The sequence below is a fragment of the Procambarus clarkii genome, chromosome 54 (genome assembly GCF_040958095.1).
Source record: "Procambarus clarkii isolate CNS0578487 chromosome 54, FALCON_Pclarkii_2.0, whole genome shotgun sequence".
NCBI lineage: Eukaryota > Metazoa > Arthropoda > Malacostraca > Decapoda > Cambaridae > Procambarus > Procambarus clarkii.
The window spans coordinates 20,456,413-20,475,645 of record NC_091203.1 but is presented as its reverse complement, the minus strand read 5'-3'; positions in this window follow the sequence as shown (position 1 = coordinate 20,475,645).

Genomic DNA, 19,233 nt, shown 5'->3' with positions numbered 1-19,233 from the left:
ATGGTGGGTGTGGGGGCACATTCGTGAGTGAATTCTTCTTTCGTCAAGATGATAACCCCTGCTTCGGCTACTTCTGGCTTACCTTCTCAGGCTCGTGGGGTGGGCGACCAAGCCCCCCGAGTCGGTCCGTATTGGAAGACCGGGCTCTGTAGCCTCCGCTGCATTGGGCCCCGACCTTGCTCCTCCTTTGGCCTCTCTGACTCCTTCCCCTGGCTCCCCTCCCTCCTCTGTGGTTGGGTCGAGCTCCAAGCCCCCAGTGGTGACTACCTCGTCCCCTGGCGTGGCTCCTTCTCTAGTTGTAACTACTGCGCCTTTTAACCCCTCTCTCTCTCTCTGGGGGTTCTCACCGCCGTCCTCGTCACGGCCGCCCTCGCTCGATTCCTTCCAGTTCTGCTACCTATCAAGCCTTGTTTGGTCCCGCTTCGTGGGCCAAATATTTTGATCTCCTCCCTCTTGATTCTGCGCCTCCTGACGATTTCTCCCTTCATCGACATCTCATTGATTCCGTGGATGCCTCCATTACTTTCAACCCCACTCGTCTCGGTACACGTGTCGTTGCTGCTCCTTCTCAGGATGCTGCTTCCCGCTTGGCTGCCTTATCCTGCCTTGGCGAGACCCCCGTTCGGGTCTCGAAGAACGCTCAGTTGAATGCCAGTGTTAGCACTATTTTGCTCCCGCCCCATGTTGCAACCGGTGTTCGGGACCTGCGCGACTGCCACGACGATATTCGCCATATCCTCGCTGCCCAGGGCCATTCTATTCTCCAGGTGGACACGTTTACTCGTCCAAACCGGGAAGGCTATATGTAGCACCATCAAATACGCAAAATAATCAGAGGGCGCTAAATATCACCGAGGATGCCAATACGAGAACAAAAACGCATAAGGCGAACGATATCAAAAGTATCAGAGTCACCAAGAATTCTATCGAGGGACAGGTGACCGCGAGGGGCGGTCGGAAAGCAAGACACACGCTCGTCCTGGAAGTCAGGACATTCAAGAAGGACATGCACGACCGTAAGAGGGACAACGCAACTAGGACAATAAGGAGCAGGGCGGCGCTCCATCAAGTGACCATGGGTTAAGCGAGTATGGCCAATACGCAACCTCGCCAGAGCTGTTTCCCACCGCCGGTTACGGTGGAAGGAGGACGGCCACGAGGAAACACAACATTTAAGAGTACGTAGCTTGTTACCAGTAACAGACAACCAAGAAGCCTGCCAACGGGTAAGGACTGAGGAATGGATAACCGGGTAAAAGTCGGAATACGGAATGCCTTTACGAGAGATGGGACAAGAGCGGACAGCTTCCTTAGCGGCCCCCCTCCCCGCTCAGCTCGTTGTCGCCGTCTGGGGGCTTAGTGGGCGGCTGCCGGAGTGTGATGCTCCTTGGGACAGTCCTCTGTCCTTTTCTAGCCTTGTGCTCCTGCTGCCGTCCTCTCCAATTCTGCTGGGCATCTTTTCCTTTTCCTTCTGTTTCGTTTTTCTCCCCCCTCTTCTCCTATCTGCTTGCCGTTTCCTGCCGACCTTTTGCTCGTTCTGGTTCTTCCCTTGGACTTCTACTTTAACGCCCGGGTGCTTGAGGAGGCATACTCTTGCACCCGTAGAACTGCAGTACCCGACGTCGAGAGCGAGGGGAACCTTTTATTGTCAATCCCCACTTCGTCACTGAACCCGATCTCGACGGACTGTCGGTTTCTTAAGGTGGCGTTTGTGGGGCGTATACTCACGACGCACCCCTAGGAGGCCCCGACAAGATCGGCGATAGCTTCTTGTTGGGTGTCCTGCCTCTAATTGTGGCTCCGTGGTGGGTGTGGGGGCACATTCGTGAGTGAATTCGTAATTTCGTCAAGATGATAACCCCTGTCTCGGCTGCTTCTGGCTTACCTTTTCAGGCTCGTGGGGTGGGCGACCAAGCCCCCGAGTCGGTCCGTATTGGAAGACCGGGCTCTGTAGCCTCCGCTGCATTGGGCCCCGACCTTGCTCCTCCTTTGGCCTCTCTGACTCCTTCCCCTGGCTCCCCTCCCTCCTCTGTGGTTGGGTCGAGCCCCAAGCCCCCAGTGGTGACTACCTCGTCCCCTGGCGCGGCTCCTTCTCTAGTTGTAACTACTGCGCCTTTTAACCCCTCTCTCTCTGGGGGTTCTCACCGCCGTTCTCGTCACGGCCGCCCTCGCTCGATTCCTTCCAGTTCTGCTACCTATCAAGCCTTGTTTGGTCCCGCTTCGTGGGCCAAATATTTTGATCTCCTCCCTCTTGACACTGCGCCTCCTGACGATTTCTCCCTTCATCGACATCTCATTGATTCCGTGGATGCCTCCATTACTTTTAACCCCACTCGTCTCGGTACGCGTGTCGTTGCTGCTCCTTCTCAGGATGCTGCTTCCCGCTTGGCTGCCTTATCCTGCCTTGGCGAGACCCCCGTTCGGGTCTCGAAGAACGTTCAGTTGAATGCCAGTGTTGGCACTATTTTGCTCCCGCCCCATGTTGCGACCGGTGTTCGGGACCTACGCGACTGCCACGACGATATTCGACATATCCTCGCTGCCCAGGGCCATTCTATTCTCCAGGTGGACACGTTTACTCGTCCCCCTCGTGGTAGTCGCCGTCAACCCCTCCGGGTTGTGAAGATTACCTTTGATGGTAGGACCCTTCCACCCTCTGTCATTCTTGCTGGTGCCAGGTGCTCTGTCCAGGAGTACATTCCTTCTCCTCGGCTCTGCAACAAGTGCTGGAGGTTTGGGCATGGTGCCCTCCGCTGCTCCGGGACTGTCTCTCTCTGTCCTTTGTGTGGTGGCGAAGGTCACTCTAAGTCGGAGTGCGCTTCTCCCCAGGCTCGTTGCCTCAACTGCGGTGAGGCCCATCCTACCTTCTCCCGTGCGTGTGTCCATTACAAGCTTGAGGCAGCCGTCCTCAACTTGAAGCACCGGGAGCGTTTATCTTTTCCTGAGGCGAGGCGCCAGGTTCGCCGGCTCCCGCCTTATGCTAATATCTCTTATGCTCGCGTGTTGCGCTCTTCCTCTCCTCGTCCTTCCCGCCTTCCTCAGACTCGCAACCGTTTCCAGGCCTTGGACCCTGCTGCGCCCACTGCCCCCTCCTCTGTCCCTTTGGGTTCTCTCCCGAAGGATCCTCCTCCTGGTCCTCTGTCTGGGATTCCCCTTCCTTCTACCCGGTCTGTCGTGTCTTCTGTGTCTCCTTCCTCGTCCCCCTCCGATCCTCCTTCCCATCCTCTTCCTCCATCTATCGGCTCTCCCCGCCGCCTGTCGGTGCGGGCGGATGTCCATCGCTCTCCTAACGGCCGTCGTGTGTGCTCTCGTTCGGCTTCTCCTGTTGAGACACTGGAATCCGTTGCCCGGTACGTAGTTGCTGGGACACCGGTCTCTTTAAGTCAGAAGCGTAAGCCTGGCTCCTCTCCTTCCTCTTCCCCGGCGGGTAAGAAGGCTTCGCTTTCTTCCTCAGCTCCTCCTTCTGGCTCTGTTGCTCCTTCCACTCCCGTTTCAGTTGTGACGGTAACGCGTTGGTGTTCGGCTGTTTAAGGCTAGGGGTATGGCCTCGTCACATAGTTATAAAAAAAAATAGAAAAACTGGAACTTCGTCTGTGGTAAGGTAAGGAGAAGACACACAAAACACAAGTAAAACTTTAACAATGAAATTTTAATTACGTTAAATAAATCAAAACATGAAAATATGGACTAACAAATATGTATAATAAAATCAATGAATCAAAATAATAAGAATACTTAAATGACACAATGAAAGTTACGTTAAGGCAAAATAACAAGAAGTGCAACAAAAGTTAAGTGGGAGGTGCTGGAATATTGGCTTAAAGCCACCACCTCTCTCAGTACACGCTAGAGTCTAGCTGGGAGGAGTGCTGGCTACGAAAGCACGGAACATTCTGAGGACTGATGTTGGGGCGACCCCAGACATCAGGTAGTATTGGGGGGGGCGAGGCAGGTGCAGCCAGACCGGCGACCAATCAGCGGAGCCGTAGCGATCAACGGGTAGTTTGGTGGTTGGAGTTCGAACAGGTGGCTGGATGCATACGTTTCTGCTCACCCTGGCAAGCCTTGCTGGTGCTGGTGTTGTTGTCGTTGTTGGACATTTCTTCCATAGTCTTTTTATATAATTGTGAAGACGTAATTTTGGAGGGAAGAGCAGGCTCAATCTCTTGAAGGAGATTATCGTCACACAGTGCTTGCGCCCCCTGTTCCCGCTATGGAGGTTTCTTTGGCCCCTGCTTCCCTTTCGGTTGCTGCTCTTGCTGGGGTGCGCTCCTCTCTTTCTACTCCCCCTCTTCCTGCTGCTGTCCTTGACTGCTCCTCTCCGTTGTCTCCTCCTCCTCCTCCTCCGGACCCTGCCCGCCCACCTCTGATCTGTTCTCCCGTTTCCTTCCCTCCGTCTTTGCTCAGTTTACCCATGCCCCCTAACCCTGACTTTGCTGACCCTGATCCCGACCCTGATATCCTTTAACGTGCTCTGTTGGTCTTTCGCCTGTTTCTTCCTTGTTCTCTGTTTTTGTCCTTTCTCTTCTCGTCGTTGTCCATTCTTCAATGGAACGTTCGAGGTTATTACGCCAATTTCCTCGAACTCCAACTTCTGGTTTCGCGGTTTTCGCCCCTTTGTGTCTGTCTCCAGGAGCCGATGCTTGGTGCTCGTCCTGGTCGTTTTCGTGGCTATTCCTTTCTCTCCCCCCCCCAGCCATTGCTGGGGCTTCTAATTCTTCTGCTCTCTTGATTCGGGCTGATGTTCCCTTTGTTCCTTTACTTTTTCCTTCGCCTCTCCATTGTTCTGCTGCTCGTATCTTTGTGGGGAAATGGTACACAGTTTGTTCCATTTATCTCCCCCCGAGTGTCCCGCTCTCTCTTCCTGATTTGAAACACCTCCTAGACTCCTTGCCGGAGCCTGTGCTCCTGCTGGGTGACTTCAATTGTCGTCATTCTCTTTGGGGTGACGTTCTGACGAATACCCGGGGTCGCCTCCTTGAGCCGTTTCTCCTCTCTTCTTCCCTGTCTCTTCTGAATTCTGGTGAGCCCACTCATTTGGACTCTCGAACTCGTACCCTTTCTTGTCTTGATCTTTCTCTCTGCTCTTCTTCTCTTTACTTAGATTTCACATGGCAGGTTCTTGATGACCTCCATGGAAGTGATCATTTCCCCATCCTTGTTTCCTTTTTCTCTTTTCGCCCTTCCCTCTCTTTCCCTAGGTGGCAGTTTGCTAAGGCGGACTGGACCCTATTTTCCCTCAGTGCTACTCTCTCTGACCTCTCCCTTCTGCCCCTCTCTCGCGCTCTCCTCCTTTTTCATGACACTGTCTTCGACGCTGCCCTCCGCTCTATTCCTCGCTCTTCCTCTCGGGGTCCACGGAAGTGCGTTCCCTGGTGGAATGCGGACTGTGCTCGGGCTGTCCGCTGTAAGCGTGCAGCCTGGAAGAAGCACCGCCGTAGGCAGACGACCGATTCTTTTCTTTTCTTTCGGAAAGCGAGTGCGGTGGCCCGTAGGGCCATCCGTACGGCTAAACGTGAATGTTGGGCATCTTATGTCTCGACAATTACGTCCGAAACCCCTCTGGCCCAGATCTGGAAGCGTATCCGCAAGATAGCGGGTAAGTTCGTTCCCGATGTTTCACCGGTCCTTCACCTCCATGATACTCTTGTGGCGGACCCGTTGCAGGTCGCTTCCGAACTGGGTTCCCACTTTTCTTCTGTTAGCTCTGGTCTTCATCTTCCCCAATCTTTCCTTCTTCGTAAACCTGTCCTTGAGTCTCGTCCTTTGGATTTCTGCACTCATCTTCAGCTTCCCTATAATGATCCCTTCTCTCTCTCTGAACTTCGTTCTGCCCTGGCCCTCTGCGGTTCTACGGCGGCGGGCTCCGATGGTATTCATTATGAGATGCTTCGCCATCTCCCTCCGAGCACGTCTCAGTATTTACTGAGTCTGTATAATCGGATCTGGGAGTCGTCGTCAGTCCCTGAGGACTGGCTCGATGCCGTTGTCCTCCCTGTTCGCAAACCGGGGTCTCTGGGTACTTCCCCTAAGGACTTTCGCCCTATTGCTCTCACAAGTTGTGTCTGCAAACTCTTTGAACGTATGGTTAACGTTCGTCTGATGTGGTTCCTAGAACACCATCACCTCCTCTCCCCTTCTCAATTTGGTTTCCGCAAGTGCCGCAGCACGACTGATGTCCTGGTGAACTTGGAGGTCTATATACGTACTGCTTTTGCTGCGAAGACCTCCGTTGTTGCCGTCCTTTTTGACCTAGAAAAGGCTTACGACACCACTTGGCGTTATCATATCCTATCTCAACTTCATTCTTTTGGCCTTCGTGGTCATCTCCCTCTCTTTCTCCGCAGCTTCCTCTCTCGTCGTTCCTTTCGGGTGCGCCTTGGTACCGCGCTCTCTCCCTCTTTTCAGCAATACGAAGGTGTGCCCCAGGGTAGTGTTCTGAGCACTACTCTTTTTCTGGTTGCCCTCAATGGTCTTCTTTCCTCTCTTCCTTCTGGTGTCTTCTCCGCTCTCTATGTCGATGATCTTACCCTTTGTTGTCAGGGTGATGATTCGCCTCTCCTTCAACGCCGGCTTCAACTTGCGATTGATGCCGTGTCGTCTTGGGCCACAGGTCATGGCTTCAAGTTCTCTACTTCTAAGACTTGTGCCATGACTTTTACGCGGAAACGGGTTGTTCTTCGTCCCTCTTTGTCACTTTATGGTCATCCCCTTGAATACAAAGATTCCGCGAAGCTTTTGGGGTTATTCCTTGACACTCGTTTGTCTTGGTCTCCCCATATCTCTTACCTCCGTGTTGAGTGCTCTAAGGCCCTTACCCTCCTTCGGGTCTTGTCCCATACTTCTTGGGGGGCAGATAGGCGCACTCTCCTTGCTTTACATTCCTCTCTCGTCCTGTCTAAGCTCGATTATGGTTGCCCTGCTTACTCGTCTGCTTCTCCTTCTACTCTTCGCCGTCTTGATGCTTTGCACCATACTGGGTTGCGCCTCAGTTCTGGTGCCTTTCGTTCGACTCCCGTCCTTAGCTTGTATGTTGACACTGGCTTCCTGTCTCTCCAGGACCGCCGTGATCGCTACTGTCTTCGCTATCTTGCGCGGTCCTTGCAACATCCTTCCTCTCGTCTCTGTCGTGCTTTAACTTTTACCCCTCCTGCGGTTCCTGTTCCTCTTCACCACCTCCCTCTTTCTGTCCGGTTATCTCGCCTGCAGGATTCTCTTTCCGTTCGTATTTCTGATGTTTCTCCTCGTGTTGTTCCTTCTTTGCCCCCGTGGAGGGTCCCTCTTCCGCGGTTTTGTACATCCTTGACTCGTATCACTAAAGCTTTTACCCCTCCTACAGTTCTAAAACGCCTTTTCCTCGAGCACTTTTCTTCTCACTCCCGCTCCGTTTCTGTCTTCACCGATGGGTCTAAGTCAGCGGACGGTGTTGGCTACTCTGTTGTTTTTCCTGATCGCACTTATATGTGTCGCTTGCCTCCGGAGACTAGCATCTTTACAGCGGAACTTTATGCTATTCTCTATGCTCTTCGTCTCCTGCTTTCTCGTTGTCAGTCTTCCTTTGTGGTTGTTGTTGACTCTCGTAGTGCCCTCATGGCTCTCGGGTGCTTTAATCCAGTTCATCCGGTAGTTGTCGAGATCCAGCATTGGCTGTTTCTCGTTCACAGTAAATTTAAGTCGGTTGAGTTTTGTTGGGTTCCCAGCCATATTGGCGTGTCTTTAAATGAGCGTGCGGATGCTGCCGCTAAGGAAGCTGTCCGCTCTTGTCCCATCTCTCGTAAAGGCATTCCGTATTCCGACTTTTACCCGGTTATCCATTCCTCAGTCCTTACCCGTTGGCAGGCTTCTTGGTTGTCTGTTACTGGTAACAAGCTACGTACTCTTAAATGTTGTGTTTCCTCGTGGCCGTCCTCCTTCCACCGTAACCGGCGGTGGGAAACAGCTCTAGCGAGGTTGCGTATTGGCCATACTCGCTTAACCCATGGTCACTTGATGGAGCGCCGCCCTGCTCCTTATTGTCCTAGTTGCATTGTCCCTCTTACGGTCGTGCATGTCCTTCTTGAATGTCCTGACTTCCAGGACGAGCGTGTGTCTTGCTTTCCGACCGCCCCTCGCGGTCACCTGTCCCTCGATAGAATTCTTGGTGACTCGGATACTTTCGATATCGTTCGCCTTATGCGTTTTTGTTCTCGTATTGGCATCCTTGGTGATATTTAGCGCCCTCCGATTATTTTGCGTATTTGATGGTGCTACATAGCCTTCCCGGTTTGGTGCCTTCTTTTGGTAATTACTTACTTACTTCCTTAGCGGCAGCATCCGCACGCTCATTTAAAGACACTCCAATATGGCTGGGAACCCAACAAAACTCAACCGACTTAAATTTACTGTGAACGAGAAACAGCCAATGCTGGATCTCGACAACTACTGGATGAACTGGATTAAAGCACCCGAGAGCCATGAGGGCACTACGAGAGTCAACAACAACCACAAAGGAAGACTGACAACGAGAAAGCAGGAGACGAAGAGCATAGAGAATAGCATAAAGTTCCGCTGTAAAGATGCTAGTCTCCGGAGGCAAGCGACACATAAGTGCGATCAGGAAAAACAACAGAGTAGCCAACACCGTCCGCTGACTTAGACCCATCGGTGAAGACAGAAACGGAGCGGGAGTGAGAAGAAAAGTGCTCAAGGAAAAGGCGTTTTAGAACTGTAGGAGGGGTAAAAGCTTTAGTGATAAGAGTCAAGGATGTACAAAACCGCGGAAGAGGGACCCTCCACGGGGGCAAAGAAGGAACAACACGAGGAGAAACACCAGAAATACGAACGGAAAGAGAATCCTGTAGGCGAGATAACCGGACAAAGAGGGAGGTGGTGAAGAGGAACAGGAACCGCAGGAGGGGTAAAAGTTAAAGCACGACAGAGGCGAGAGGAAGGATGTTGCAAGGACCGCGCAAGATAGCGAAGACAGTAGCGATCACGGCGGTCCTGGAGAGACAGGAAGCCAGTGTCAACATACAAGCTAAGGATGGGAGTCGAACGAAAGGCACCAGAACCGAGGCGCAACCCAGTATGGTGCAAAGCATCAAGACAGCGAAGAGTAGAAGGAGAAGCAGACGAATAAGCAGGGCAACCATAATCGAGCTTAGACAGGACGAGAGAGGAATGTAAAGCAAGGAGAGTGCGCCTATCTGCCCCCCAAGAAGTATGGGACAAGACCCGAAGGAGGGTAAGGGCCTTAGAGCACTCAACACGGAGGTAAGAGATATGGGGAGACCAAGACAAACGAGTGTCAAGGAATAACCCCAAAAGCTTCGCGGAATCTTTGTATTCAAGGGGATGACCATAAAGTGACAGAGGGACGAAGAACAACCCGTTTCCGCATAAAAGTCATGGCACAAGTCTTAGAAGTAGAGAACTTGAAGCCTTGACCTGTGGCCCAAGACGACACGGCATCAATTGCAAGTTGAAGCCGGCGTTGAAGGAGAGGCGAATCATCACCCTGACAACAAAGGGTAAGATCATCGACAGAGAGCGGAGAAGACGCCAGAAGGAAGAGAGGAAAGAAGACCATTGAGGGCAACCACAAAAATAGTGCTCAGAACACTACCCTGGGGCACACCTTCGTATTGCTGAAAAGAGGGAGAGAGCGCGGTACCAAGGCGCACCCGAAAGGAACGACGAGAGAGGAAGCTGCGGAGAAAGAGAGGGAGATGACCACAAAGGCCAAAAGAATGAAGTTGAGATAGAATATGATACCGCCAAGTGGTGTCGTAAGCCTTTTCTAGATCAAAAAGGACGGCAACAACGGAGGTCTTCGCAGCAAAAGCAGTACGAATATAGACCTCCAAGTTCACTAGGACACCTGTCGTGCTGCGGCACTTGCGGAAACCAAATTGAGAAGGGGAGAGGAGGTGATGGTGTTCCAGGAACCACATTAAGTAAGTAAGTAAGTAATTATCAAAAGAAGGCACCAAACCGGGAAGGCTATGTAGCACCATCAAATACGCAAAATAATCAGAGGGCGCTAAATATCACCAAGGATGCCAATACGAGAACAAAAACGCATAAGGCGAACGATATCAAAAGTATCCGAGTCACCAAGAATTCTATCGAGGGACACGTGACCGCGAGGGGCGGTCGGAAAGCAAGACACACGCTCGTCCTGGAAGTCAGGACATTCAAGAAGGACATGCACGACCGTAAGAGGGACAATGCAACTAGGACAATAAGGAGCAGGGCGGCGCTCCATCAAGTGACCATGGGTTAAGCGAGTATGGCCAATACGCAACCTCGCTAGAGCTGTTTCCCACCGCCGGTTACGGTGGAAGGAGGACGGCCACGAGGAAACACAACATTTAAGAGTACGTAGCTTGTTACCAGTAACAGACAACCAAGAAGCCTGCCAACGGGTAAGGACTGAGGAATGGATAACCGGGTAAAAGTCGGAATACGGAATGCCTTTACGAGAGATGGGACAAGAGCGGACAGCTTCCTTAGCGGCAGCATCCGCACGCTCATTTAAAGACACGCCAATATGGCTGGGAACCCAACAAAACTCAACCGACTTAAAATTGCTGTGAACGAGAAACAGCCAATGCTGGATCTCGACAACTACCGGATGAACTGGATTAAAGCACCCGAGAGCCATGAGGGCACTACGAGAGTCAACAACAACCACAAAGGAAGACTGACAACGAGAAAGCAGGAGACGAAGAGCATAGAGAATAGCATAAAGTTCCGCTGTAAAGATGCTAGTCTCCGGAGGCAAGCGACACATATAAGTGCGATCAGGAAAAACAACAGAGTAGCCAACACCGTCCGCTGACTTAGACCCATCGGTGAAGACAGAAACGGAGCGGGAGTGAGAAGAAAAGTGCTCGAGGAAAAGGCGTTTTAGAACTGTAGGAGGGGTAAAAGCTTTAGTGATACGAGTCAAGGATGTACAAAACCGCGGAAGAGGGACCCTCCACGGGGGCAAAGAAGGAACAACACGAGGAGAAACATCAGAAATACGAACGGAAAGAGAATCCTGCAGGCGAGATAACCGGACAGAAAGAGGGAGGTGGTGAAGAGGAACAGGAACCGCAGGAGGGGTAAAAGTTAAAGCACGACAGAGACGAGAGGAAGGATGTTGCAAGGACCGCGCAAGATAGCGAAGACAGTAGCGATCACGGCGGTCCTGGAGAGACAGGAAGCCAGTGTCAACATACAAGCTAAGGACGGGAGTCGAACGAAAGGCACCAGAACTGAGGCGCAACCCAGTATGGTGCAAAGCATCAAGACGGCGAAGAGTAGAAGGAGAAGCAGACGAGTAAGCAGGGCAACCATAATCGAGCTTAGACAGGACGAGAGAGGAATGTAAAGCAAGGAGAGTGCGCCTATCTGCCCCCCAAGAAGTATGGGACAAGACCCGAAGGAGGGTAAGGGACTTAGAGCACTCAACACGGAGGTAAGAGATATGGGGAGACCAAGACAAACGAGTGTCAAGGAACAACCCCAAAAGCTTCGCGGAATCTTTGTATTCAAGGGGATGACCATAAAGTGACAAAGAGGGACGAAGAACAACCCGTTTCCGCGTAAAAGTCATGGCACAAGTCTTAGAAGTAGAGAACCTGAAGCCATGACCTGTGGCCCAAGACGACACGGCATCAATCGCAAGTTGAAGCCGGCGTTGAAGGAGAGGCGAATCATCACCCTGACAACAAAGGGTAAGATCATCGACATAGAGAGCGGAGAAGACACCAGAAGGAAGAGAGGAAAGAAGACCATTGAGGGCAACCAGAAAAAGAGTAGTGCTCAGAACACTACCCTGGGGCACACCTTCGTATTGCTGAAAAGGGGGAGAGAGAGCGGTACCAAGGCGCACCCGAAAGGAACGACGAGAGAGGAAGCTGCGGAGAAAGAGAGGGAGATGACCACGAAGGCCAAAAGAGTGAAGTTGAGATAGGATATGATAACGCCAAGTGGTGTCGTAAGCCTTTTCTAGGTCAAAAAGGACGGCAACAACGGAGGTCTTCGCAGCAAAAGCAGTACGTATATAGACCTCCAAGTTCACCAGGACATCTGTCGTGCTGCGGCACTTGCGGAAACCAAATTGAGAAGGGGAGAGGAGGTGATGGTGTTCCAGGAACCACATCAGACGAACGTTAACCATACGTTCAAAGAGTTTGCAGACACAACTTGTGAGAGCAATAGGGCGAAAGTCCTTAGGGGAAGTACCCAGAGACCCTGGTTTGCGAACAGGGAGGACAACGGCATCGAGCCAGTCCTCAGGGACTGACGACGACTCCCAGATCCGATTATACAGACTCAGTAAATACTGAGACGTGCTCGGAGGGAGATGGCGAAGCATCTCATAATGAATACCATCGGAGCCCGCCGCCGTAGAACCGCAGAGGGCCAGGGCAGAACGAAGTTCAGAGAGAGAGAAGGGATCATTATAGGGAAGCTGAAGATGAGTGCAGAAATCTAAAGGACGAGACTCAAGGACAGGTTTACGAAGAAGGAAAGATTGGGGAAGATGAAGACCAGAGCTAACAGAAGAAAAGTGGGAACCCAGTTCGGAAGCGACCTGCAACGGGTCCGCCACAAGAGTATCATGGAGGTGAAGGACCGGTGAAACATCGGGAACGAACTTGCCCGCTATCTTGCGGATACGCTTCCAGATCTGGGCCAGAGGGGTTTCGGACGTAATTGTCGAGACATAAGATGCCCAACATTCACGTTTAGCCGTACGGATGGCCCTACGGGCCACCGCACTCGCTTTCCGAAAGAAAAGAAAAGAATCGGTCGTCTGCCTACGGCGGTGCTTCTCCCAGGCTGCACGCTTACAGCGGACAGCCCGAGCACAGTCCGCATTCCACCAGGGAACGCACTTCCGTGGACCCCGAGAGGAAGAGCGAGGAATAGAGCGGAGGGCAGCGTCGAAGACAGTGTCATGAAAAAGGAGGAGAGCGCGAGAGAGGGGCAGAAGGGAGAGGTCAGAGAGAGTAGCACTGAGGGAAAACAGGGTCCAGTCCGCCTTAGCAAACTGCCACCTAGGGAAAGAGAGGGAAGGGCGAAAAGAGAAAAAGGAAACAAGGATGGGGAAATGATCACTTCCATGGAGGTCATCAAGAACCTGCCATGTGAAATCTAAGTAAAGAGAAGAAGAGCAGAGAGAAAGATCAAGACAAGAAAGGGTGCGAGTTCGAGAGTCCAAATGAGTGGGCTCACCAGAATTCAGAAGAGACAGGGAAGAAGAGAGGAGAAACGGCTCAAGGAGGCGACCCCGGGTATTCGTCAGAACGTCACCCCAAAGAGAATGACGACAATTGAAGTCACCCAGCAGGAGCACAGGCTCCGGCAAGGAGTCTAGGAGGTGTTTCAAATCAGGAAGAGAGAGCGGGACACTCGGGGGGAGATAAATGGAACAAACTGTGTACCATTTCCCCACAAAGATACGAGCAGCAGAACAATGGAGAGGCGAAGGAAAAAGTAAAGGAACAAAGGGAACATCAGCCCGAATCAAGAGAGCAGAAGAATTAGAAGCCCCAGCAATGGCTGGGGGGGGGGGAGAGAAAGGAATAGCCACGAAAACGACCAGGACGAGCACCAAGCATCGGCTCCTGGAGACAGACACAAAGGGGCGAAAACCGCGAAACCAGAAGTTGGAGTTCGAGGAAATTGGCGTAATAACCTCGAACGTTCCATTGAAGAATGGACAACGACGAGAAGAGAAAGGACAAAAACAGAGAACAAGGAAGAAACAAAGGCGAAAGACCAACAGAGCACGTTAAAGAATATCAGGGTCGGGATCAGGGTCAGCAAAGTCAGGGTTAGGGGGCATGGGTAAACTGAGCAAAGACGGAGGGAAGGAAACGGGAGAACAGATCAGAGGTGGGCGGGCAGGGTCCGGAGGAGGAGGAGGAGGAGGAGGAGACAACGGAGAGGAGCAGTCAAGGACAGCAGCAGGAAGAGGGGGAGTAGAAAGAGAGGAGAGCACCCCAGCAAGAGCAGCAACCGAAAGGGAAGCAGGGGCCAAAGAAACCTCCATAGCAGGAACAGGGGGCGCAAGCACTGAAACGGGAGTGGAAGGAGCAACAGAGCCAGAAGGAGGAGCTGAGGAAGAAAGCGAAGCCTTCTTACCCGCCGGGGAAGAGGAAGGAGAGGAGCCAGGCTTACGCTTCTGACTTAAAGAGACCGGTGTCCCAGCAACTACGTACCGGGCAACGGATTCCAGTGTCTCAACAGGAGAAGCCGAACGAGAGCACACACGACGGCCGTTAGGAGAGCGATGGACATCCGCCCGCACCGACAGGCGGCGGGGAGAGCCGATAGATGGAGGAAGAGGATGGGAAGGAGGATCGGAGGGGGACGAGGAAGGAGACACAGAAGACACGACAGACCGGGTAGAAGGAAGGGGAACCCCAGACAGAGGACCAGGAGGAGGATCCTTCGGGAGAGAACCCAAAGGGACAGAGGAGGGGGCAGTGGGCGCATCAGGGTCCAAGGCCTGGAAACGGTTGTGAGTCTGAGGAAGGCGGGAAGGACGAGGAGAGGAAGAGCGCAACACGCGAGCATAAGAGATATTAGCATAAGGCGGGAGCCGGCGAACCTGGCGCCTCGCCTCAGGAAAAGATAAACGCTCCCGGTGCTTCAAGTTGAGGACGGCTGCCTCAAGCTTGTAATGGACACACGCACGGGAGAAGGTAGGATGGGCCTCACCGCAGTTGAGGCAACGAGCCTGGGGAGAAGCGCACTCCGACTTAGAGTGACCTTCGCCACCACACAAAGGACAGAGAGAGACAGTCCCGGAGCAGCGGAGGGCACCATGCCCAAACCTCCAGCACTTGTTGCAGAGCCGAGGAGAAGGAATGTACTCCTGGACAGAGCACCTGGCACCAGCAAGAATGACAGAGGGTGGAAGGGTCCTACCATCAAAGGTAATCTTCACAACCCGGAGGGGTTGACGGCGACTACCACGAGGGGGACGAGTAAACGTGTCCACCTGGAGAATAGAATGGCCCTGGGCAGCGAGGATATGTCGAATATCGTCGTGGCAGTCGCGTAGGTCCCGAACACCGGTCGCAACATGGGGCGGGAGCAAAATAGTGCCAACACTGGCATTCAACTGGACGTTCTTCGAGACCCGAACGGGGGTCTCGCCAAGGCAGGATAAGGCAGCCAAGCGGGAAGCAGCATCCTGAGAAGGAGCAGCAACGACACGCGTACCGAGACGAGTGGGGTTAAAAGTAATGGAGGCATCCACGGAATCAATGAGATGTCGATGAAGGGAGAAATCGTCAGGAGGCGCAGAATCAAGAGGGAGGAGATCAAAATATTTGGCCCACGAAGCGGGACCAAACAAGGCTTGATAGGTAGCAGAACTGGAAGGAATCGAGCGAGGGCGGCCGTGACGAGAACGGCGGTGAGAACCCCCAGAGAGAGAGGGGTTAAAAGGCGCAGTAGTAACAACGAGAGAAGGAGCCGCGCCAGGGGACGAGGTAGTCACCACTGGGGGCTTGGGGCTCAACCCAACCACAGAGGAGGGAGGGGAGCCAGGGGAAGGAGTCAGAGAGGCCAAAGGAGGAGCAAGGTCGGGGCCCAATGCAGCGGAGGCTACAGAGCCCGGTCTTCCAATACGGACCGACTCGGGGGCTTGGTCGCCCACCCCACGAGCCTGAGAAGGTAAACGAGAAGAAGCCGAAGCAGGGGTAATCATCTTGACGAAAGAAGAATTCACTCACGAATGTGCCCCCACACCCACCATGGAGCCACAATTAGAGGCAGGACACCCAACAAGAAGCTATCGCCGATCTTGTCGGGGCCTCCTAGGGGTGCGTCGTGAGTATACGCCCCACAAACGCCACCTTAAGAAACCGACAGTCCGTCGAGATCGGGTTCAGTGACGAAGTGGGGATTGACAATAAAAGGTTCCCCTCGCTCTCGACGTCGGGTACTGCAGTTCTACGGGTGCAAGAGTATGCCTCCTCAAGCACCCGGGCGTCAAAATAGAAGAAGTCCAAGGGAAGAACCAGAACGAGCAAAAGGTCGGCAGGAAACGGCAAGCAGATAGGAGAAGAGGGGGGAGAAAAACGAAACAGAAGGAAAAGGAAAAGATGCCCAGCAGAATTGGAGAGGACGGCAGCAGGAGCACAAGGCTAGAAAAGGACAGGACTGTCCCAAGGAGCATCACACTCCGGCAGCCGCCCACCAAGCCCCCACACGGCGACAACGAGCTGAGCGGGGAGGGGGCGAAAGAAAAGAAAAGAATCGGTCGTCTGCCTACGGCGGTGCCTCTTCCAGGCTGCACGCTTACAGCGGACAGCCCGAGCACAGTCCGCATTCCACCAGGGAACGCACTTCCGTGGACCCAGAGAGGAAGAGCGAGGAATAGAGCGGAGAAAGTCGGAGAGCGCGAGAGAGAGGCAGAAGGGAGAGGTCAGAGAGAGCAGCACTGAGGGTAAATAGGGTCCAGTCTGCCTTAGCAAACTGCCACATAGGGAAAGAGGGAAGGGCGAAAAGAGAAAAAGGAAACAAGGATGGGGAAATGATCACTTCCATGGAGGTCATCAAGAACCTGCCACGTGAAATCTAAGTAAAGAGAAGAAGAGCAGAGAGAAAGATCAAGACAAGAAAGGGTGCGAATTCGAGAGTCCAAATGAGTGGGCTCACCAGAATTCAGAAGAGACAGGGAAGAAGAGAGAAACGGCTCAAGGAGGCGATCCCGGGTATTCGTCAGAACGTCACCCCAAAGAGAATGACGACAATTGAAGTCACCCAGCAGGAGCACAGGCTCCGGCAAGGAGTCTAGGAGGTGTTTCAAATCAGGTAGAGCGCGGGACACTCGGGGGGAGACAAATGGAACAAACTGTACCATTTCCCCACAGATACGAGCAGCAGAACAATGGAGAGGCGAAGGAAAAAGTAAAGGAACAAAGGGAACCTCATCCCGAATCAAGAGAGCAGAAGAATTAGAAGCCCCAGCAATGGCTGGGGGGGGGGGGGGGGAAAGGAATAGCCACGAAAACGACCAGGACGAGCACCAAGCATTGGCTCCTGGAGACAGACACAAAGGGGCGAAAACCGCGAAATTAGAAGTTGGAGTTCGAGGAAATTGGCGTAATAACCTCGAACGTTCCATTGAAGAGTGGACAACGACGAGAAGAGAAAGGACAAAAACAGAACAAGGAAGAAACAAAGGCGGAAGAGCAACAGAGCACGTTAAAGAATATCAGGGTCGGGATCAGGGTCAGCAAAGTCAGGGTTAGGGGGCATGGGTAAACTGAGCAAAGACGGAGGGAAGGAAACGGGAGAACAGATCAGAGGTGGGCGGGCAGGGTCCGGAGGAGGAGGAGAAGACAACGGAGAGGAGCAGTCAAGGACAGCAGCAGGAAGAGGGGGAGTAGAAAGAGGGGAGCGCACCCCAGCAAGAGCAGCAACCGAAAGGGAAGCAGGGGCCAAAGAAACCTCCATAGCAGGAACAGGGGGCGCAAGCACCGAAACGGGAGGGGAAGGAGCAACAGAGCCAGGAGGAGCCGAGGAAGAAAGCGAAGCCTTCTTACCCGCCGGGGAAGAGGAAGGAGAGGAGCTAGGCTTACGCTTCTGACTTAAAGAGACCGGTGTCCCAGCAACTACGTACCGGGCAACGGATTCCAGTGTCAACAGGAGAAGCCGAACGAGAGCACACACGACGGCCGTTAGGAGAGCGATGGACATCCGCCCGCACCGACAGGCGGTGGGGAGAGCCGATAGATGGAGGAAAAGGATGGGAAGGAGGATCGGAGGGGGACGAGGAAGAAGACACAGAAGACACGACAGACCGGGTAGAAGGAAGGGGAACCCCAGATAGAGGACCAGGAGGAGGATCCTTTGGGAGAGAACCCAAAGGAACAGAGGAGGGGCAGTGGGCGCATCAGGGTCCAAGGCCCGGAAACAGTTGCGAGTCTGAGGTAGGCGGGAAGGACGAGGATAGGAAGAGCGCAACACGCGAGCATAGGAGATATTAGCATAAGGCGGGAGCCGGCGAACCTCAGGAAAAGATAAACGCTCCCGGTGCTTCAAGTTGAGGACGGCTGCCTCAAGCTTGTAATGGACACACACACGGGAGAAGGTAGGATGGGCTTCACCGCAGTTGAGGCAACGAGCCTGGGGAGAAGTGCACTCCGACTTAGAGTGACCTTCGCCACCACACAAAGGACAGAGAGAGAGTCCCGGAGCAGCGGAGGGCACCATGCCCAAACCTCCAGCACTTGTTGCAGAGCCGAGGAGAAGGAATGTACTCCTGGACAGAGCACCTGGCACCAGCAAGAATGACAGAGGGTGGAAGGGTCCTACCATTAAAGGTAATCTTCTCAACCCGGAGGGGTTGACGGCGACTACCACGAGGGGGACGAGTAAACTTGTCCACCTGGAGAATAGAATGGCCCTGGGCAGCGAGGATATGTCGAATATCGTCGTGGCAGTCGCGCAGGTCCCGAACACCGGTCGCAACATGGGGGCGGGAGCAAAAATAGTGCCAACACTGGCATTCAACTGAGCGTTCTTCGAGACCCGAACGGACGTCTCGCCAAGGCAGGATAAGGCAGCCAAGCGGGAAGCAGCATCCTGAGAAGGAGCAGCAACGACACGTGTACCAAGACGAGTGGGGTTTTAAGTAATGGAGGCATCCACGGAATCAATGAGATGTCGATGGAGGGAGAAATCGTCAGGAGGCGCAGAATCAAGAGGGAGGAGATCAAAATATTTGGCCCACGAAGCGGGACCAAACAAGGCTTGATAGGTAGCAGGACTGGAAGGAATCGAGCGAGGGCGGCCGTGGCGAGGACGGCGGTGAGAATCCCCAGAGAGAGGGGTTAAAAGGCGCAGTAGTTACAACTAGAGAAGGAGCCGCGCCAGGGGACGAGGTAGTCACCACTGGGGGCTTGCGGTTCGACCCAACCACAGAGGAGGGAGGGGAGCCAGGGGAAGGAGTCAGAGAGGCCAAAGGAGAAGCAAGGTCGGGGCCCAATGGAGCGGAGGCTACAGAGCCCGGTCTTCCAATACGGACCGACTCGGGGGCTTGGTCGCCCACCCCAAGAGCCTGAGAAGGTAAACCAGAAGCCGAAACAGGGTTATCATCTTGACGAAAAGAAGAATTCATTCACGAATGTGCCCCCACACCCACCATGGAGCCACAATTAGAGGCAGGACACCCAACAAGAAGCTATCGCCGATCTTGTCGGGGCCTCGTAGGGGTGCGTCGTGAGTATACGC